At 39.1% G+C, this 23,763-nt stretch overlaps 1 protein-coding gene across 1 annotated transcript in view; it reads left to right on the top strand.

Annotated features, from left to right (window-relative positions):
- The window catches only part of CELF2 (CUGBP Elav-like family member 2), an 854,288-nt gene that overhangs the window by 191,507 nt on the left and 639,018 nt on the right, over positions 1–23,763 (top strand). Inside the window, exon 2 of the mRNA XM_074405053.1 lies at positions 23,721–23,759. The gene's annotated coding sequence lies outside the window, so the exon portion shown is untranslated. The remainder of the gene's footprint in view (positions 1–23,720; positions 23,760–23,763) is intronic.

The raw sequence follows: 23,763 nt of genomic DNA, 5'->3' as shown, positions 1-23,763 counted from the left end.
GGAGCATCCCACAGGGTTTTCCATTGTATTTGTGATATTTTATTTCTTAAGTTCAGTTGGGGATGTGAGATGTTCCTTATAATTTGCTTTATGTCCTTTTAATATGTTAAGCTATTTCATAACAAAAAAAATAATAATCACCAAGAAGTACATGTATCCAGAAGGATCCGTTGAATTGTATTAAGGCTTGCTTTGCCTTAATTTTGTCTTTAACTTTTACTTGTCTTCCGGTTTACGCTGAATTGCAAAATTATAGAAAAGTTACAGCTCCCACAATTTTTGGTTGCAACCTTAACAACCCACTATAAAACAGAGAGGAAATTAGCAAACATAATTCCACACTTGACCCATAAAACATCAAAGCTTTAAGCTATTGTCACTATTCCCCTATTGAGAATGGTTACTTAAAATTCCTGTCCAATGCAGTCTTTTCGAAAATCCAAATATTGAGTCTTAAAAAGAAAAAACCTACATAGTTAGCTTGTGGACCACTAGGAACATTGCAGCCTCTTCTTGCCCATTTATTTATCCCAGTCTCCTGCTATTCACGGCCTTGAGAGCGTTGAAATATTTGTTCTGTCTTAAACTGTCATACAATCACTTCATCATTTCTTTTCTGACCACATTTCCACTTTTGTGTATTATTGTATATTTCATATCTGAAATCCAAAGATAATATTGACATTTTTATAGGTACTATCATCTGTTAAGCAATGTAATGAGTATGTTTTGTCTCCATTAAGATAAATCAACATAAATCTATACATAGTAGATCTAAGACCAGATCGCCTGCAGAATTTCTAAACAACCTCATGTATCCATCTTCTGGGAAACTAAAATCTTGGCTTATTGGCTAACTTTTATAAATGTGTTTTATCATCAAAGCAGTTTAAGCCTGTTTTTCTGTACTTTTTTCTAATTTTCTGGTATACAGAAAGACATCTTCAGGGAGCCAAACCTAATAAAATACATTCTATATTGTTAAGCTGTCTGAACGTGTGCGTCTATTCTATGTAGTTCTTGTCACTTCTTTTTTGGGTCAAGTATTTAACATTTTAACTGGCCGGATAGAATTTGATCTTCACAGTCTTGGTGGTTATTATCTAGAATTTATGTTTGTAGACATCTTGCCTGGATAATACAGAGAAAATGCCTAGGTCTTTTTGAGAATTACAGAGACTCCAAGTGCAATGAAAGAGCTTTCTCTTTGCTTTGAAGGGCATTTGTAACCACCTTCCCAGAGCTGAACTCATAAACACATCTGCATAACGAGGGTAGTTAAAATAATAAATGTTCACCAGAAGAATGCTTCACAATTGTTTGACTTCTGATTATTAGAAAAATCAAACAGAAGCTACATAGACCCTTGTTGTAGAAATGCTGTTCAAATTACTTTATTTAATGCTAGCAACCTGAAGAGCTTGATAATAATGGTTTTTGCTCTTTCATTGTTCTTGACCCAACTAATCCCTCAATTTCGTAAAGAAACAAGAGCATATTAAAGATTGTGCCCTGTATGCAAATAATTTGTCACTGTTTTATATTGAGGGAATCTTCTTCCGATAATGTTAGTCAGTGAATTGTTTGCTCTTTAATAAAATATTTATGTTATCAAGTCTAACACCCTCAGTATTCCAATATTTAAAGGAATTTCAAAGTGAGTAATTGCCAGTGAGTGTCATGTAGATTATTTTTCTCTAGCAATTGCCTATTTTGTCAAAACCCTTGGAAAGCATGAACCTCATGCTTCTCCCTCCCTTCCTCATCTTCTTGCTTCAAATCTCCTCTCTCATTATGGTGACTGAGGATGAAATCCATCTTGGGCATTGGTGAACTTTCTCGTTCATACCTCACCTGTCCTATTGCAATGGTATCCAAGGTTCTAGCTTCACCTCCAGTTCCCAGACCCTTCAAACCACCCTCCCTACCCTAAGCAGAATTGACTTCCAGCATGAGGACTCTTTAGCGCCTTCGGTTCCAGCTCCCTCAGAGACAGGCAAGACATTTCCCTAGCCCTACCTGGCCTCTTTCATTCAACAATGGTGCCCTTCAACTACTCAGCTCCACCAGAATGGCTTCAAGATAATTCATATATACATTCTGGGTTTTTTTTTTGCGGGGGGCGGGGGGACAGGATTTTTTTTTTTCAGGGATGGAATCACAATTTTGCCAAGGCTTGTCTTGAACTCCTGGCCTCAAGTGATCATCCCTCCTGAGCCTCCCCAGCTGCTGGGATTACAGGCACGCCCTCATACTTGGCTTACATTCTATTGTAGGCTGAATTATGCTCCCTCCCCCAAAAAATGTTCGTATCTTATCCTCAGAATTTGGAATGTATTACTCTCCATGTTAAAAGAGACTTAGCAGGGTTAAGAATCTTGAGATGGAAAGATTCTCTGGGATTATCTGGATGCTGTCAATGTGATCATAGGGTTGTCATAGGAGAGAGGCACAAGGATCGGAGGGAGAGAGGTGGTGTGGTAACGAAAGCAGAGACAAAGTAGGAGATGTGACAACGAAAGTTCAGAGAGAGCCTAATATGCTGCTGGTTGAAGACAGAGGAAGGGGCCCTGAGCCAAGGAAACCAGGCAGCCTCCAGGAGCAGGAAATGGCAAGAAAACTGAGTTTACCTTTATTCCTGCAAATCAGTTTCATCAGGAACCTTTGCTTGCTCTTAAATTGGGTTGCTAATTGATCAACTGTTCATGGATGATCATGCCTTAAGTATGTTACCTTTCACGGATAATAATAATAACAACAATAGCTATGTATGATTGTCATAGCAACATTGCAAGGTAAGTTTTATCCCAGATTAGAAATAGTAATAGTGGAGGCTCAAAAAAAACAAAACAAAACAAAACAAAACAAAACAAGCAAATTGCCCAAAGCGATAGAATGTGTTGGAGCAAAGGTCTTAACTCTGGTTGACCTAAGTCCAAAGTGTTTATCTTTCAGCAGGACACTGCTATCTCTGTGGCTAACAAATGCTGTGGGTGTTTATTCCAACCATTACTTCCTTTAGGAAGCCCTTCCTAGCACCCCCAGGTGGATTTCTCCACCCCTCCATTCAGCAGCTGCTGTGCCCAGTACAGTGCTTCGGTCAGGCACTCCCAGTATTTTATGGCTGTCATAGCTGCAATCAATTCCTTCAACCCATTCTTCAAGGCTAAGACAGCATTTATTTTTTCTTTATATTCCCTAGCATCTAATTCAGTACCTGCAATGCCATAAGCAGACTAAAATGAGTGATAGAAGAAAAATGAATGAATGATAGAATATTTTACATTTTTGCAAACAAAGTGTCATCCAAAAGCATGACCTATTTGACCTTCATTTTTAAAGGAACCTGGAGAATTAACAATCTTCTTCTCTCCGTTTCTCTAATCCAAAGTAAACTTGAAGTAAATTGAACCCAAATGGAAAATTCTACAGAAGGAACACACTGGGATGCTAACATATTGCAACCAATCACTGTCATCTGTGTCTGGGACTCTGAGATAACTCAGTCTTAGTCCCTGTTCAACACAAGTGTGTGATCAAAATAAACAAAACTCAAAAAAAAAGATATTTTTTACATCTGCTTTTTTAAAATTGAGGTATAATTTACACACAGTGTGATGCTCAGATCTTAAATGCATTCTTCAATAACTTTTGATGAATGCAAATCAAGACAGAATATTTCTTGAGTCCCAGAAACTCTTTCCTGCCCTTCTCCAGCCATTTCCACATCCTCTTGCAAAGTAATCACTGATTGGATTTTTATTACTCATCTATGGTAGACTTTCATTTAAATTGAATCATACAGTGTCTCCTTTTTGCAACTGGCCTCACTCAGCAAGATATTACTGAGATTCAACTATGGCTGCATGTATTCATAGCTCATGCTCTTTATTGCTGAGCTGGATTTGGTTTTATAAACACACCACAGTTTATGTTTACATTCTTCTGCTGATAGACACATCTGCGTGGTTTCTAGGTTCTGGCTTGTATAAAGGGGCGATGAACATTCTCGTCCAAGGCCTTTTGAGGATATACGTCCAAGGCCTTTTGAGTTCATTTATCTTGGATATATCCCTAGGAGTGGAATTGCTGGTAAACGTTGTAAACACCTGTCTGCATTTTTAACTGACAAGATATATATATTTAAATTTTCCAATGTTAAATAGATATATAAATGAACACAATTGTATTTTGAAGGTTAGAACATTATAATAGTAGATTTAGTTCCCACGTTTCTTCAAGGGGCATGTTCCCTTGAAACAGAAGCTGACACAGGAATTCTTGTGCGAGGAATGAATTGAGGGAGTCCCCTGGCAGGAACCTGTTAAGCTGGAAGGGAAGCAAGTGAAGCAGGGAATAGTTAAGCCAAGAGGTGGTGTCAGGTGAAGTTCAGCCTCATCCTCTTCCAACAGAAAGTTCTAGAGCATCTCATCTCACGTAAGAGATCCAGGTCTTTGTATCTAAACATCAGCCAATCATTTGTTGAGGACAGCCCTACTCCGGGCTGTGGGGTTTGCACATAGGAAGGAAATTCCCAGGCACCTCAGGGGTAAGGATGCTCCTGGAAAGTTGGGGATGGAGGTCAAGGGAAAGTCCCTGGAGAGGAGAATAGCTGTGAACCATTAACAGCCAGCACACAGCACCAGGTGCATGGGAACACTGGCCTGGTAAAAGGGTCTGAGTAGCCTCCAAACGCGTCCACTGTACCAGCTCAGAATGAGACATAAATTCTCTTCATATCACAGTTGACCTGCATCCATCCAAGGTAGAACAATCCATGCAAAGAAATGCACTCAGACTTCTCTCCGAAAAGTCCATCCTTCAGGGCCCAGATCCAGTGACTCCAGTTGACAGATATTTGCTCAGGCTTAGGATAAGACTAAAACTTGCATGACTTCTCAGGGAGTTAAAAACCCAGCCACCACTGAACTTCTGCCTGGTGACTTTGCACCTCAGAGACAATGCAAGCTGACATCCTCCCGCACTGACTTGGTTCCCAGTAATGGCTTCTCACCCTGTATTCTGGTAGGTCAGTCACTACTGAATACAGAGATCTGCAGGCATGGTAGGCAGATGAGGAAGCATGTGACAAAAGGGAAATTTGTGTGCCTAAGAAGTCTCATTACATAGTAAAACTGACGCCCTTCTCCACAACCCTCATCTTTGGAGAAAGTGATGTCTTTCCTTGAGCACTATTTTAATCCTAAATTGACCACAAAAAAAAAAAAATGCAGACAAACCAGCAATGGTGGAGGGAGAAATAGGCAACTGCCTTGGAATCCACCAGATGATCTTTTGACATAGTAGCTTTGCTTTCTGATGTGTTAATTGGAGTGCACATTAACCAATTCCCGAAAAAGAGAAGTGTCACTACAACATCAAATGCTTCCATGGCAACTCAATGTCAAGATGTCTTTCCATGACCCCTGCAGCACTTGGCATGAACAAAGCCCCATTCCAGCTTCTTGGTCTGAACTCCCCTGTTCTGAAGGGTCTTATTCACAGCAGTACAAGGAGCTATTATTGTTCCACTTCTTAGAAATAAGACGGTGGTGGAAAGGAGAGCTGTTATTGCAAACTCATCATACTTTATTACTTCCATCAAAGGAAAGGAGGAAGTCCTCAGGCAGGCTTAGCTGAAATATTACAGGGGCTAAGAGGTGAACGTGAAAAACCTTTCATTTTAAGCGTGCAGCAGCTGCTGTGTACACTCAAAATATTGTGGGGAAGAACTTGCCCAAGAAGAACAACCATGAAATCGAGCAACATTTATTAATCTCTGGTTCTTTCTCTGTGGTCGTTCAGAAGCAAGCAGCTACAAGTTAATATTTAGGATCGTTCAGGGGGAAGCATCTCATAAATTGCAATTCCTCCCTAGTTTCCCCCAAAGAATAAAAGCACAAGAAAAATCCAGGGTATTCATACACTGATAGAGAACAATTTTCAGGAACTCTTAATTCTCTAAATTTTGACCATTCCCAAACTACTAAGACATTAATTTTGGCTACAAAACCTATTCAATCCATTTGAAAACAAGTCCAAAGAATGTTTATGTCAGTAGCTAAACCAAGGTGAAAGCAGGAAGAATACTGAAAGTTCATTATTTGTCACATAATGCTCAGAAAAGAGAGTAGAATTGTTTGTGGATGCTGAAAAATACAGGGTAAGATGATAAGAAATGCCTCAGTTGGCTGACCCACTGAAAAACATGTTAAGGCTGACTTTTTGTTTATGCTTATTTGTCACTGATATCAGCCTTTCATATCCTTGGCCCTGAATATCCATTCTTTCCCTCCAAGATGAATCACAGCATGCAACAGAAATATTATTACATTTCTAACTCAACAGTAGCCACATCTTATGTAATTAAAGCCCAAATAGATTCTTCAGCATGTCATCATCAGTTTACTACCGGTAGTTAACCCATTGCAACAAAAGAAATCCATTTCGTTATAAGTGACATTTTGAAAGAGAAATTGACTTTGAAAACAGATTTACTTAGCCTGCTGGAGTTTATCTTCAAGAACTTTGAACTCCCAAAACAAATTAGTTTAAGAATATAAACCACTGAGGATATATGTGTGTTAACATCCTCAGAGTCAAAAACTATAAGCCTCTTTAAAATCTAGGTAAAAAATAGGTAGGCAAAAACACAAAAACACAGTTTTGGTGGTCCCAGCACATCACAAGCTGAAGCTAGATTTTTTTCAGCAACTAAAAGTAATAGGCATATCAATAGAGTGATGTTTAAAACAATATTTATCTCTTCAGAATAATGTGAGATGATGCAAGAAGCAAATCCACTACTCAATTCAAATATTCATTGTAACATTCCTTTGCTGCATCCAGTTCAAGGCTCACGTTTTTAAAAATGAATATAGAAATATAAACACAAAATGATATTTTTAAAAAGCTCTGTGCTGAAAGATTAGTGATAATAGAGGTGTTTTCACCTGGAATAGTGAAACTAGGAAAATGCCATCATAGCGACCCCTGGGTTTTGAAGCAATGTCACAAAGAAGACATCAAGTGAATTTCCTCTACATTTGCAATGGAACAAACAAAAGAGAACATGTGAAAGTTGAGTGTGGGTAGAAATTATGCATACACTTTTTAATTTTAACAAGCAGGGTGGGCTATCAAGGAAGAGTGGGATTCTAGAGAGCTTTAAAAATGGCTGGATAGGCCGAGTATGGTGGCTCATGCCTGTAATCCCAGCAATTTGTAGGGGTGGCCAAGGCAGGTAGATCACAAGGTTAGGGGTTCAAGACCAGCCTGGCCAACATCGTGAAACTCTGTCTCTACTAAAAATACAGAAATTAGCTGAGCGCGTTGGCACCCGCCTGTAATCCCAGCTACTTGGGAGGTTGAGGCAGGAGAATCGCTTGACCCAGGAAGTTGGAGGTTTCAGTGAGCCAAGATCGTGCCACTACACTCCAGCCTGGGCTACAGAGTGAGATTCTTTCTCAGAAAACAAAAAGTCTAGATAGAAAACCAGCCAGATAGAAAACCATCTGAACCATCCACCTGCAGTTCTGCTAAACAAACAATAAATGTAAGAGAATTTGTGTGTTTGCCGCTACATTAGTAGCTACGTGTGCATGGTTTAGGGGAGTCTATCGTCATAGCCAAATCTTCCACTTCAGTTCCTTTTCCTCACAAAGACAGAAATGAGAAGTTTAAAAAATTACTGAAATAGTTAAGACATTTTTGCAGTCAGAGAGATATTCACATTTACCGTTCAAACTAAAATTATCATTCCAATGAATCAAATATAACCAAAGAAAATAACAATACCAACAAATGAAACCAGTGTGAAGCTCCTCAACACTGTGGCACTGGATTAATCATGTTGCTTTTTGAGAATTGAAAGCTTTTAATCATTAGTGTTGCCTTCTTCGGTTAAATTTCATGGGTACTTTACAGGTTTATTTTGTCCCCAGAGCCCCTTCATTGTTCACTAGGTACAATGAAAACCTATTCAGAATAAAGAATAAAAATGAATGTCAAACTGCAAAAAGGAGCTAAAAAGGTCAAATGGTGTTCCTAGGGTCATATAACATGCCTACAGGTAGAAAAGAACGTGAAAATCAAAATTAAATACAGAGGTTCTGCCCGCAAATTTGTGGAAGTAGCAAAAGCATCTGCAAGTTGACTTCCCAGTGGTTCTTCATTACAAAACCATAATATGCATAAAGTATATTAGGAATACATGTAAATGTATTTATAAAGCCATAATTTATTTATTTTTTCTTGTAATCTAAACATCTTGAATTACCTATTCATTTATCTCTTCTCACTATTGTTCAGAGCAGGCTGCCTCAAAGACTCGTTGTCCATCCTGGACATAGAAATCTACCAGTAGATATTGAAATGTTGCTATTTTGTGAGCACCCACTTCATAGTTGAAAACAATAGAGTCCTACTATAATAAAGAAAATATAATTCTGTTTATCTTGATTTCAGTGTGTCACAAATTAGTTTTCAAAGAAGGGTGATACTATAATTTTACAAGTCACTGATTAATAAACACTAAGATGTAAGATTGCTCAGGGAGATGAGGTTAGAGACATCAAAATCCTGGGAATTATTCTTAAATGTTAAGGTCCACAAAGAACTCATTTGGTAGAAGAAGGGCATAATGTTCTATGAAAATATTATGCAAAAACTACTGTGCAAGTCTCTCCCATGCTGTCGTCAGCAGTGGAAGGTCCAGGAACGAAGCCAAGGTCCATGAGTTGGTAATAGGATTTCACCCACCATGCCAGGGCCTGGTGATAGTAAGAGCCAGGGCCTTTCTCAGCAGGATTCATCCTTCTCACTGCTTGCAAAGCAGAGAAAATCCTTTCATTGGCTCTGTGGCAGCCCTGGCTGGGTTTCCTCCAGGTGTCTTAGCTTTTCTTTCTTTCATACTTATTTACTGGGTTTCCAAATCTACTCAGCCTGAGAATGTAAATGTCCATTCATTGCCCCCCCACCCCCGCAATTGTAAACCCTCTCTATTCCAGGTGAAAAGTCTCAGCCAAGAAACAGCTACTGAATGCACACCATTTGTCAGATTCCACTAGTCAACCCAGTTCAGGTCAGGGGCTGCATTGGCTCTGTGACTCTCAGAGGAAATAAACCAGATGGGGGCAGGGGTGGCAGGATGGGTCAGGTTGTGGGTCAGTGCCCATCATAGCACCAGGTGACCACACGCTGCTCTGTCTCCAACCTGTTAATGATCTCAAGCACTTCACACTAATTCTGCCCTTAAGCTGAGTTGAAGAATCAAAGATGAGTCTCAAGGTGGTAGTGGAAGTAGCAAACAAGAAAGGAGAGAAGGCCCTGAAATCACTTGTCTCAGAAATCACCAAGATTCTCACCTATGGAGGATGGTTGTGTGCTTGTAAGAAAGAAGCTTGTTTAACATTTAGCCTATTTTCAGAGGTTGGCTTGGTTTTGCACACACATTCACATACACATACTCATACGTTCATGCACACACCACAGCATATATTTATAAGCCAAAGGCCCTCCAAAATAAATCAGTTGGGAATTGTGATGGAGCTGTGAATAATAGAAGAAAAAAATGAATATGCATCCCGGGCAATCCAGAAGGTCCCTGTTCATTTGAAAATGTTTTAAGATGTCAGGGCTGAAAGGCACCATGCTCTTTGAATAAATGAATTGGTCTCCTGGCATTATGTCTATGGAAGCTATAGTTATTATTACTCAAACAGCTGACTTTTTGTTTTAATTATGCAATAGAAACTGGAAAAATGTTTGGGGTCAACTTTCTATTTTAGCAACTGCCCATGTCAGTCGATGCTGTGAAAATCGACCATGTGTTTGTTTTGGAAAAAATAATCTATTCAAAATGCATTCCTGCATTTAGCTCTTTCCAAATAAATGAAAGCGTGGAAGCAACTGTGCGAGAGTGCTCTCAGGTGTCAACACATAGAAATGAAGATGTTTTTAAGCACAAAGGCCACAGGAATAGCTGCCAGGCTGATCACAACTATAAACCAGTGTTGAAATATTTCCTACAACTTAAAGAGCACATAAACTGGAGTTGCTGAATGGGTCTCCCACATTTCAGGGATCCTCTTTATTTTTATCTGCAGGAGCCATATTACTCCCACTTTTGGATCTTTCAAACATTCTTCCACGTGTGGGCTTATGCAAATGAGATTTTGCAAAGGTGCCTCTCTGCACACACAGATACCAGCCCCCAATCCACTGGAACACAGGGAATTTCAAAAGCACACTTTGGAATCAGAAGAAGGTCAGATAGAAATAAACCGAGCCTTTCCACTCACCAGGGGCATAGCCCATGCCCTTTTCCAGCCAGGATTATTCTGAGTCTCTCAGAATGGCAGTGCATTGTAGCTTTTTACCATGAAAACAAACCCCATGATTCTTTACACACCCTTACCACTAGCAAAATCCTTTTGACTAAATTGATTGCTCATACTGCGTACACCAAAGAGGCACAGATTCAAACAAGCACCCGTGCCAGCCCTGTTGTCTTCTCTACCATTAAAGAGGATGAAATGGATAAATCAGGCAAAACACCAGCCTAGAGGGAGAGACTTAGATATCCAGAAATTTGCAGTGAGCATCCCTGTAGTTCCACGAATTGCTTTCACCATTGACATTTTTAACAGTTTTATGGCAGTATAGTTGACATACAATAAACTATACATATTTAAGATGTATAATCCAGTACATTTTATTATATGTAATCATCCATGAAATCATCATCATAATCAAGTTATCACCCCAAATTCTCCTCAACTCCCCTTTTAATCTTTCCTCCCAGCGCTCTTCATTTCCAACCCCATCCTATAATTTAGGACATGGATCTGTCCAGCAGGCCAAGCAAGCTGTTCTGCCAGAATGCCGCATTTTATGGATTTGACTGGCTGCTGCTTCATGGAGCCAGTTAGCTTGTTCCTCTGTCTTGCATCTTTCCATGAAAGCTGCATTTCCATGATAAGAATTTCTGATGGATTCTTGGTAAGCACTTTGGGCTAAATACAACATATATGTTTCACTTTACATCATGTCAAAGACACTTAATATCTGAGTGACCCAACTATTTCTTTTTTTACTCTCTCTGACACTAGATTTTATTTGTTGCTGTTTTGTTATTCTTAGCTTTTGATTTCTTTCTTTCTGAAAAGTTACATACAGGCCGGGCTCAGTGGCTCACACCTGTAATCCCAGCACTTTGGGAGGCTGAAGTCGGGGGATCTCTTGAGGTCAGGAGTTCAAGGCCAGCCTAGCCAACATGGTGAAACCCCGTCTCTACCAAAAACAAAATAATTGGTCAGGCTTAGTGCTGTGCTCCTGTAATCACAGCTACTCGGGAGGCTGAGGCAGGAGAATCACTTGAACCCAGGAGACAGGTCACAGTAAGCTGAGATCATGCCACTACACTCGAACCTGGACAACACAGTGAGATCCTGACATAAAAACAAACAAAAAGTTACATGTTAAAAAAATCTAGTTACATGACTATGAATATTAGTGTGTGTGTATGTGTGTGTATATATATATATATATATATATATTTTTTTTTTTTTTTTAATGGAGTCTCACTCTGTCTCTGTCTTCACACTGGAACACAGTGGCATGATCTCAGCTCACTGCAACCTCTGCCTCCCGGGTTCAAGCAATTCTCCTGCCTCAGCCTCCTGAGTAGCTAGGACTACAGGCATATGCCACCACACCCAGCTAATTTTTGTATTTTGAGTAGACACGGGGTTTCACTATGTTGGCCAGGATGATCTCAATTTTTTGACCTCATGATCCACCTGCCTCAGCCTCCAAAGGGCTAGGATTACAGGTGTGAGTCACCGCACCTGGCCTACAAAACATTTTTATATTCACCCTTATTCATGCCTTGCTGTGGAGAGAGGGAACTGAGTAGGGGTTTTGTGGCAGAAGTAGATTTGAATCGAGATTCTCAGGTTAAAAGCAGCATGGCCCTAGCTAATTTACTGTTCTTCTCTGAACTTCACTTTCTGTACCTACAAAATAGAGATTAAAATGTCAGCCCAAACATCAGAAAGTTTGGTTGTATAAGTCAAAGAGAGAATATATGGGTTGATATTTTATGAAAAGTAAAGTCCTAGTCAAATAACATTTTTTATTATGCTGATGTTTTTTGAGATAATAAAGAATCCTAGAATTATATTGCACAGGTGGAAGAATTGAGAAAGAGAGAGAGAGAGAGAGCAGGTGACTTTACAGAACTGGAGAGCAGAACGTCAACTGCTTGGTTCCCACCTGACTGCACTGTCAAAAGCTAACTGGCGTCATTTTATTCCCAAACTATTCATAGCACATTCTTTTAAAAGAAGGTGTGCAGATTCAGATTCTAATACGTTATTTGCCGCGACTCCCTGGGAGCCAGAGCCCAAATGCATAAGGAGATAAAAGCCTGCAGGTCTATCATCTGCCCTCACTCCCTAAATGCAATCTACAGACCACCCCAGCTGGACTGCTCATTTTCACAACGCATTCAGTGCTTCAGTGACACTGCTGTTGCTCCTCTTCATGACATCTTGGTTTATACTCACAAGATAGAGTTCCTTATCCCTCTGAATCCTGGAGAATTTTAATTTCTTAAAGAGCTTACATACTTTTCATAGTATTATTGCTTCTTATGTTTGATTGCATGCTTCTTGGAGGAAGAGACTGAATCTCTTATATGCTTTTTTTTTTTTTCTTAAGAGATGGAGTTTTGCTCTTCTCACCCAGGCTGGAGTGCAATAGCATAATCTTGGCTCACTGCAGTGTCCACCTTCCAGGTTCAAGTAATTCTCCTGCCTCAGCCTTCTGAGTAGCTGGGATTACAGGCAAGCACCACCATGCCTAGCTAATTTTTTTATTTTTAGTAGAGACGGGGTTTTGTCATATTGGTCAGGCTGGTCTCGAACTCCTGACCTCAGGTGATGCAGCCGCTTTGGCCTCCCAAAGTGCTGGGATTACAGGCATGAGCCACTGTGCTTGCCTCTTACATGGTTTAAACACAGCATAGGCTCAATATACATTTGTTGAATTCAATTCAACTGACTTTCAGCCCCAATCTGAGTTTCCAAGGAGAGTCATAACACCCTTATTGACTGTCCAGCCCAGCTGCAAACATCAAATGAAACATACCACTTACCAGTTGAACAAGTTCTGTTTAAAAATTGACAAAACAAAAATAAGGTTGTTAGTACTTAACAATTCGGCTTTTTAAAGATTTTATTTTTAGAGCAGTTTTAGGTTCACAACAAAATTGACAGAAAGGTACAAAGAGTTCTCATATTTCCCTGCTCCCACATTTGCATACCCCCCCCCCCCATTAACAGCACCAGACTAGGGCATTTACTACATTCAGTGAACCTAGATTGACACATCATTATCACCCAGAGTCCATAGTTTACATAAGGGCTCACTCTTGGTATTGTTCATTCTATGGATTTGGACGCATGTATAATGACATGTATTCATCATTATAATATGAGTGGTTTCACCGCCCTGAAAATCTCCTGTGATCTCCCTATTCATCTGTCCTTCCCCTCTAACCCTTTACAACCACACCAATCTTTTACTATCTTTATAGTTTTGCCTTTTGCAGAATATCCTAGTTGAAATCATACAGTCTGTGTATCTTTTCACATTGCCGCCTTTCACTTAGAATTGTACACCTAAACCAGATGCGATTGTTCATGCCTGTAACCCCAATACTTTTGGAGGCTGAGGCAGGTGGATTGCTTGAGCCCAAAGTCTCAGACCGGCCTGGACAACATGGTGAAACCCCATCTCTACAAAAAAAAAAAAAAAAAAAAAAAAGAAGAATTAGCCAGGCACAGTGGTATGCACGTACAGGCCCAGCCACTTAGGAAACTGACATGGGAGGATTGCCTGAGCCTGGGAGATTGAGGTTCCATGAGCTGTGATTGCACCACTGCACTTCAGCCTGGGTGATACAATAAGACCCTGACTCAAAAAAAAAAAATTATCTGTCTCAAAAAAGAAAGAATCATGTGCTTAAGTTTTCTCCATCTCCTTTCATGTGTTGATAGCTCGTTTGTTAGTACTAAATAGTTCTAAATAATTGGATGTCTCATGGTTTGCATATCCATTCACCTACTAAAGAATGTCTTATTGCTCTTGACAAATGTGAATAAAGCTACTACAAACATTTGTGAACACATTTCTGGGTAGGCATAAGTTTTCAGCTCCTTAGTCCTTGGGCTAAGTTCCAAGGACTGTGATAGCTGGATCACATAGAAAGAATGTGTGTAGTTTTGCAGGAAACCACTAAAATGTCTTCCCCAAAAAGCTGTATTATGTTGTATTTCTACTAGCAGTGAATGAGAGTTCATGTTATTCACAACCTTACCAGCATTTGGTGTGGTCAGTATTCCAGATTATGGCCATTCTAATAGGTGTATAGTCATATCTTCTTGTTGGTTTAATTTACATTTTTCTGATGACATATGATGTGGTGAATCTTTCCAAATGCTTATTTGCCATCTGTACGATGTCGCTGCTGCCGCCGCCGCCGCCTCCTCCTCCCTCCTCCTCCCTTCTCCTCCCTCCTCCTCCCTCCTCCTCCCTCCTCCTCCTCCTCTTCCTCCCTCCTCCTTCTCCTTCTACTCCTTCTCCTTCTTTTCCTTCTCCCCATTCTTCTTCTTCTTCTTCTTCTTCCTCTTCTTCTTCTTCTTCTTCTTCTTCTTCTTCTTCTTCTTCTCCTCCTCCTCCTCCTCCTCCTCCTTCTTCTTCTTCTTCCTCCTCCTCTTCCCCTTCTTCTTCTCCTCCTCCTCCTCCTTCTTCTTTCTTCCTCCCTCTCCCTATCCCTCTCTCTTCCTCTTCCTCTTTCTTCTTTCTTTCTTCTTCTCTTTTATTCTTTTATTCTCCTTCTTCCTTCCTTCTTCCTTCTTTCTTCTTCCTCCTCTTCCTCCTCCTCCTCTTCTTCTTCTTCTTCCTTCTCCTTCTCCTCCTTCTCCTTCTCCTACTCCTTCTCCTTCTCCTTCTCCTTCTCCTCCTTCTAATTGAGACTGAGTCTTGCTCTGTTGCCAAGGCTGGAGTACAGTGTCACAATCTCAGCTCACTGCAACTTCTGCCACCCAGGTTCAAGTGAGCCTTCCAAGTAGCTGAGTTTACAGGCATGTGCCATGACCCTTGGCTAATTTTCATATTTTTAGTAGAGATGGCATTTCCTTATGTTGGCCAGGCTGGTCTTGAACTCCTGACCTCAGGTGATCCACCTGCCTGGGGCCTCCCACAGTGTTGGGATTATAGGTGTGAGTTACCACACCCCACTTGTATGTCTTCTTAACTGAGGTGTCCTTTAAAGCATTTGGCCCATTTTTCTAATTGGATTATTCATTTTCTTATTGTTCAGTTTTAAGAGTTCTTTACTTATTTTAGATAGTAATCCTTTATCAGATGTGTCTTTTGCAAACATTATTGCCAGTCTGTGATTTGCCTTTTTATTCTTTCCACTGTGTCGTTCACAGAGCAGAAATATTTAATTTTAATGAAATCCAGCTTCTCTAGTATTCCTTTCTTGGTTCATGCCATTTATATCACACAGAAAAAGTCATTGCCAAATCCAAGGTTATCTAGATTTTCTATGTTATCTTTTAGGAGTTTTGTAGTAATCTAGATATTCTCCTATATTACCTTCTAGGAGTTTTTCATTTTGCATTGAGGTCTGTGATCCATTTTGAGTTATTTTTTGTAAAGGGTGGAAAGTCTGTGTCTAGATTCCTTTTTTTCTTTTTTCTTTCATGTGGATGTCTAGTTGGGCTGGCACAATTTGTTTAAAAGACCATATCTTCAACATTGCCTTTAATCTGTTGTCAAAAATCAGTTGACCATGTTTATGCAGATCTATTTCTGGGATCTGTCTTCTGTTGGTTTATTATTTTACCAATACCACAGAGTCTTCTTTTTTGCAGCTTTATATTAAGTCTTGAAGTTTGTAGTGTCAGTCCACAAACTTTGTTCTTCTTCAGTAATGTGTTGGCAATTCGGGGCCTTTTTCCTATACATATAAACTTTAGAATCAGTTTGTCAATATCTACAAAATAACTTCCTGAAATTTTCATTTCTTGAAAATTGCTAATCAGTATTTTATAGGTCAGAATATTTTCTGTCTTTATGAATCTTCCATTGAGAAGAATGTGTATTCTGCTGCTCTTGGATCAAGTAATTTATAGATGTTCATTATATCCAGTTGATGGACAGTATTGTTGAGTTCAGTTTGTTCTTACTGATTGTATGCCTGCTGGTTCCGTGAATTGCTGAGAGAGGTATTAATGTCTTTAACTATAATCTTGGATTAATTTATTTCTCCTTGCAGTGCTATTGGTTTTTGCCTGGTGTATTTTTATGCTCCGATTTTAGGCACCTACACTAAAATCATTGTCTTCTTGGAGAATTGATCCCTTCATTATTAGTTAATGTCCTTCATTATCCTTGATAATTTTCCTTTGAAGTCTGTTCTTTTTGAAATTAATGTAGCAACTCCTGCTTTCTTTTGATTAGTGTTAGCATGGTGTATTGTTCTTTATGTGCTTCCTTTTATCTGTATATATCTTTATGCCTAAAGTGAGATTCTTGTAGAAAACATGCAATTGAGTCTTGTTTTCTGATTCACTATGAGTCTATGTTTTAATTGCTGCATTTAGATCACTGCATTCAAAATCATTATCAATATAATTGGATTGCTGTCTACCATATTTGTTACTAATTCCTCTGTGTCACTTTTTTTGTTGTTGTTGTTCCTACTTTTTCTTCCACTTATTTTCTGCATTTTAAGAATTTAATTGAGGATGTTTGTTTGTTTGAGATGGAGTCTCACTCTGTCACCCAGGCTGGAGTGCAATGGCATGATCTGGGCTCACTGCAACCTCCCCCTCCTGGGTTCAAGCAACTCTTTTGCCTCAGCCTCCTGAATAGCCAGGATTACAGGCACACACCATGTCCAGCTATATTTTTTTGTATTTTTAGTAGGGACTGGTTTTCATCATGTTAGTCAAACTGGTCTTGAAATCCTGACCTCATGATCCACCCACCTTGGCTTCCCACAGTGCTGGGATTACAGGCATGAGCCTAATTGAGGGTTTGATACAACTGCATTTTCTCTCCTTTCTTAGAATATTAGTTACACTTTCTTTTTTTTACTTTCTTAGTGGTTGCCTTAGAGTCTTTAATTTCAAAAAGAACAACTAATCTGAGCCCTGTGCCACTTTCAAATAACACTGTGCCACTTCAAAGGCAGTGAGAGTACCTTCTAATAACAAAATAATTCTAATTCCTTTCTCCCATCCCTTGTACCGTTGCTGTCATTTACTTCAATTACAGGTATATAGAAGCATACACACACAGATGTACACACACACACACACACACACAGGCATACATAGCCAATGATTTTGAATAAACTATTACCTGTTAGATAAAAAGAAGAATAAGTGTTTTTATTTTATCTTATTTTTTAATGTGCTCCCTTTATTTATGTAGGTCTGAGTTCTGAATTACGTTATTTTCTTTCTAATGTAGTTTTTCTAACATCCCTTGCAAGAGAGATCTACTAGTAACAAAATTCCTTCAATTTTAATTTTTCTGAAAAAGTCTTTATTTTTCCCTCACTATTGTAAAATAACTTCATAGAGTATAGGAGTCTAGCTTGGTGGTTTCTTTCTGTCAACACCTTAACTATTTCTCTCCACTTTTTTTTTTTTTTTTTTTTTTTTGCTTTCATGGTTTCTGAGAAGTCAGAGGTGAATCTTTTTCCTTTGATAGATAAGCTGGGTTTTTATTCCTTTTACTTTCAGATTTTTCTTCTTTAACTTTTATTTCTTTTGTGTGAAAGTGAAAGGCCTAGGTGTAGTTCTTCAGACATTTTTGTTGCTTAGTGTTCTCAGAGCTTCCTGGATCTGTGGTTTAGTGTCTGACATTAATTTGGGGAATTTTCCAGTCAGTATTGTTTCAAATATTTCTTTTTCTCTTTCTTATCCTTCTCGTATTCTTGTTACACATTTTACATCTTTTTTTTTAGTTTTCCTACAGTTCTTGAATATTCTGTTTTTATCAGGGGTTGTTCTCTTTGCTTTTTAGTTTTGAAGGTTTTTATTAATACGTCCTCCAACTCAGAGATTGTTTCCTCAGCCACATCCAGTCCACCAATAAGCCCATCAAAGGCATTCTTCCATTTCTGTTATTGTGTTTTTAATCTCTTGTATGTCTTTTAGGTTCCTTAGGATTTCCATCTATTTTCTTACATTTTCTATCTGTTCTGGCATGCAATCTACTTTCTTATATATATTCCTTAGCATATTAATCATAGTCATTTTAAATTTCCTCTCTGATAATTCTACCTTCCCAGTACATTTGGTTCTAATGCTTGCTGTGTCTTTTCAAACTGTGCTTTGCTTTTTAGTATGGCTCGTAATCTTTTCTTAGTAGCTGGAGATGATGTACTGGGAAGAGGAACTGCTGCTGGTAGGCCTTTAATAATGTAATGGTAAGCTGTGGGGGAAGGGGAAGCATTCTGTGGCCTCATAATTAGGTCTCAGTCTTTGGGCGAGTTTGTGCCTCTGGACTGTGAACTTTCCAAGTGTTTCTCATTTTATTTCTCCCTCCTTAGGGATGGATGGTTGGAGTGGGCGAAAGTTGAGTTTTTTCCTTCTCCCACAGGAATACTTGAGTGGGCTGGAATTGGGTATTTCCCTCTCCCAGGGGGAAGGCTACACATCTGGGTGGAATTGGACTCTTTCCCTTTTCCTGGGTCAGTGAGGCTCTGATAAAATCCTAGCACATTAGACTCTGGTTAACTAGCTTCTCCTGAGGGTAGACTTGTTTAAAAGAACAGAGTGCTCTGGTGTGTTCCAAAAATGGTTCCTTCACCCCTCCCCCTTGACAGAAGCACCAAGAGATTTTTCTCTTATATTCGCTGTGAGGATCTGGTCAAGCTCCTGCAGGTCAAACTCATAGACATGTTAGGGACCCCTTATGACAGGGTTTCCCTACGTTTTTGGCTCTCAGGCTTGTTCACACCAAGCCTCCAGTGAGTCAGTCACCACTTAGAGTTCCAGTTTTCCTACCCCAGCACTGGTTCCCATGGAGGCTTCTATTCCTGTATGTTGTGACATTTTGCGTCTGCCTATGATGTGTTTCCAATTTGAAAGGCAGAGATTTGTCCTGTGAACTTACCTCTTTTACACATTTAAGAAAAGTTGTTGTCCTGCATTTTTCACTAGTTATTAGGATGGAGCAGCAGCTTCCAAGCTCCTTAAGTATGGAACCAGAAACAGAAAGTACTCTTAGACTTTTTTTCTTTTCTGAGACAGACTCTCGCTCTGTCGCCAGGCTGAAGAGCAGTGGCATGATCTCAGCTCACTGCAACCTCCGCCTCCTGTGTTCAAGTGATTCTCCTGCCTCAGCCTTCCAAGTAGCTGAGGTTACAGGCACACACCACCACACCCGGTTAATTTTTACATTTTTAGTAGAGACGGGGTTTTACCATGCTGGTCAGGATGGTCTTGATCTCTAGACCTTGTGATCTGCCCTCCTTGGCCTCCCAAAGTTCTGGAATTATAGGCTTGAGCCACTGTGCCCAGCTACTCTTAGACTCTTAATAACTCTTTAAATTTGGGAAATTAAATTAAACCTGTCTTTACAATCATTCATTATTTTAAAAGGAAGATGATCTAAATACTTAACCTTTAATTGCCTCCATTTATTAATAATATAAAGTCTTTTAATATGGTCCAAAAAAGCAGACCAGTTCAGCCCAACAGTTCAGGGTTTTGCTTGACAGCTGTAAAATAATGAGGGCTATAGCAATGTACTGTATATTCTGCAGAGAGAAATCAGCCAAGATTATTCTCTGGGGATATACAGTTATAGGATGTTAATAAAATACTTTGGAGGTTCACATCATTTACATAGAAACCAAGTAAGTACCATTTATACACTGCCCAAAGGGTCTTATGGCTTGTGGGCAGAGCCTTTGGCTACAACCTTTCCTACTGGGTCATAGAATTTATGGCTGCTAAACCGTCCCATCATAAGCAGGTGAATTGTATGGTGATAGTGAAACCAACTGCCCTTTTGGGAAACCTAGAAGCAGTTCTGGCTGTTGAGGTTTGGCTACAGGGCAAATAAAGCTTTATGTTTCTCTAAGATTCTCTGAGACCATCACTATCAGAACTACTTAGGTGCTTATTGAAAACTGCATATTGCTGCGGCTTCAACACAGGATGTTGAATCAGTGTCTCTGGGGTGGGGCCTAGAAATCAGAGTTTCTGCAAGTTCCATTGAATGAGTCTCAACACATGTTAAGATTTGAGATCCTCCATTAGTATAGCCACCTCTCCTTGAAGCAACATGCGGTAGTGCCACCCAGTGGTTTGTTCTCTACAACTGTGCTCTTTGCTTGGAAGCAGCCTCATGTTTATTGCTTTACATGCTCAAAGATGGCTGACTCAGGCTTTGGGGAAATCCTAGCTGCTACCTGCTAAGCAATGAAACAGGTTGCCACAGGGTCAATTTGATTGAGTTGTTCAGTTGGCCAGAACAAGCCACTGATCAATGAGACTGCCCTGATTATTTAGGGCCGTGTGAACAATGGAATCAGACAAAGGCAGGTAATGCAGTTGCCAGGAATTGACTTGTGACAGTCAATCTGGGTGACTTTTTAAAAGACTTTATAACATGACCTAGTAAGCTACCATCTTCAGTGTATATGTATCACTCTGTCTGAGCAGATTCCTGGTGCAAGCCTGTAGCACATTCTCTGCTTCTTTGGCATATTCTGACTCTTCTGCTTAGTTAGATATCTAGACCTCTTTATAATCTTTTTCCCTTTATTGCCTGCAAAATTACTTATCCAAGTTCTGGGAATACTGTGTGCTTAGGTAAATAGTTTTTAACAGATTGACTTCAAACAAAATTTAAACCTATCAACAGTCAGTCTCCTTCATGCACAGAGATGCATTTGGTGTAGTTCCTGGCCTTTTGGCGGTCATTGTATATTTACACTGTGGGGGCCTTTGGTCATGCAGTATACACTTCACTGTCCACTGAAAAATACATGATACATACATGAATGTTATATTACTCCTTTTTCTCCTTCAACTTAGAATGGTAATCTCTAGTATAGTTGAATGCATTAGTTGCTGCATTGAAACTTGTATGAATGTGTGTTTATAATATCTTGCTCTATGGACAGTTTTTCCTCTTTTTTTAAAATATTGAGATATTATAAATACAGAAGAGTACACAAAATGTATATTTACATGTTAAAGAATAATGATATGTTAGTACTCATTTAACCACCACCAGATTAAGAATCATTAGTATCCTAGAATCCACATTATCCACCCCCTAACACACACACACACAAAACCCTAGTAGCATGATTTTTATATGTGTGATATATGTATGTGTGTAAACAAATCAAAAAATGTATATATACTGCAGAGTTTGGGGTCCCCAAGACCACCCCCACTTCTGACACTAGTAGTAAGTTTGGGGGTCCTCAAGACTACTTTTAGGTTTGAAGATTTTCTAGAAAGATCACAAAACTCATGAAAGTGCATGCGCATACTCAGCAGTTTTGTCTTATTATAGGGAAAGGTTGTAGATTCAGATCACCCACGGGGAGGGCACATGGGGCAGGATCCAGGACAGTTCCCAGAGCCAGGCTTCTAGCAATTCTCTCCCACTGGAGTTTTGCAGACAGTGTTTTCTTCTCCCAGAAACATGATGTGTGTCTATTTATATGTCACATGCCAACCATAGAGGCCCTCTGAGCTCATTGTCCAGAGTTCTTACTGGGGCTCAGTTATATAAGCACCGTTGACCATCTGCAGGGTTGACCTTTGTCACCAGCTTCACCGAAAATCAATTTGATAGTGCATGGCCCAAGGCCGCTACCATGAATCACATTGTTAGCCTAGCCTATCGGTGCGGTCCAAGGCACCAAGGTAAACAGTGACACTCATAGCAAACAGGACATTCCAAGGACTTAGCTATGATTTCCCAGGGCTGAGGGAAAAGACCAGAGCTCTCTTTCAGCAAAGTTAATTGTTTACTACATATATATGAATATGTATGTTTATGTGTTTATATCTTTTCATTAAAAATGTAGTTTGGTTGTGTCCATTTTTCAACTTTATGTAAATTCTTAAGTATTTTTTGTATAAGTCACACAAACATGTAGATTTTTTAGCTACGTGTAAATTACTCATGTGAATAATTACATATATCTTTAAATATTCTTATTTGCTTCTCTCAAGAGTTGTTTTTATTTATTCTATATTGAGTTAATGATCTAAATATTCTTATTAAATATTAAGAAGAGTGTTAAGTCTTACGAGGTGAAAAATGGAACTGATGAGTATCTAAAGTACAGCAATGAATTGAGCCTGAAACTTCCAGCACAGATAGCTAAGGACACCATTTATTCATGTTTATACCCTGCATAGTCTGCTGTGAATGACCTACAGGCCCCAGGATAAAATATAATTCTTTTTATCTTAATGGTCTGAAAAGTTAGCATTCACCTATTTTATTGATCAGCATCAGTTGTTAGGATCTCATCACATTATCTGCCCCCATACCTCCAGCTAAGAAGAAATCAATGACTGCCCAGGTCAGGGGTTAGTACACTTTTCTTAAAGGGCCAGCTTGTAAATATTTTAAGATGTGCGGGTCGTACCCTCTCCATTCCAACTACTCACCTACTGCCCTCATAGCATGAAAGGAGTCATGGACTATACATAAACAAGTGCATGTGACTGTGCTCCAGAAAAACTTTATTGGTGCACAATGAAATTTTAATTTCATGTAATTTTCACATGCCATAAAATAGTGTTGTTCTTTTGATTTTTCTTTTAACTGTTTAAAACAGTAAAAACTATTCTCAGCTCACAAGTCAGAGGCTAGCAGGCTAGATTTGTCCCCGGGGCTACGGCGTGTCAAGTCCTGGCTTAGGTTCATGAATTCAAGGATTCTAGAATGAAGTTGGAATTTTTCATTTACAATAGAATATTAGTCCTCACAGGTCCTAATTCATCAATCTTACACCACTGACAACCATGAAAATGAATTGTAACTCATATAAAACCCATTTTGGAACGGAGTTTGTTTGTATTGCTTAACTAAAAAATAAAAAAAGGTTACATGTAGTAAATGGATTTCAGTAAACATTTGACCTAAACAACTGGCTAATGTTCTAGATTTTACCATCTAAGTGAAACAGATTAAGAGATTTTCATAATAATCCTCTGACAGTAAGTCTCTAGACAGAATTTCTGTGGCAGAAGAAGGGCTTAAAGTTTCTTCTTTACCTCTCATTCAGTTGATATGGTAAAATGAAAAGTAGCCAACAAGGTAATAAAAACCAACCCAAGTAAATCTTACTTGTGTAGATGTGGTAGAAATCAAAAATCAATTAATGCAGCAATATCATTTTACTCTGATGGGGAACAAGAAGTCTTCCACAAGTAAATTTCACTTCTGCATTCACTATAGTTCAGTGAGCACGTGAGAAATTTATAAAAGCAAATGACAAAATTAATCTCAGTTATTATACATTGCTTTACCATTTTTCTTGAATAAAGAGCAATTTTTTAAAAAACAAAAGTTAAATGTTAGCATAGAATGTATTTCTCAAATTAAAGAACTGTGCTTCATTACTTCCATTTTTTTTTTGTATTTAGGTCTGCAGAGCTACACAAGGGAGCAGTCCAGCCCACCAGGTAA

Source organism: Saimiri boliviensis, chromosome 8 (genome assembly GCF_048565385.1).
Source record: "Saimiri boliviensis isolate mSaiBol1 chromosome 8, mSaiBol1.pri, whole genome shotgun sequence".
NCBI classification, from domain to species: Eukaryota; Metazoa; Chordata; class Mammalia; order Primates; family Cebidae; genus Saimiri; species Saimiri boliviensis.
This window is presented reverse-complemented; position numbering and strand designations above follow the sequence as displayed.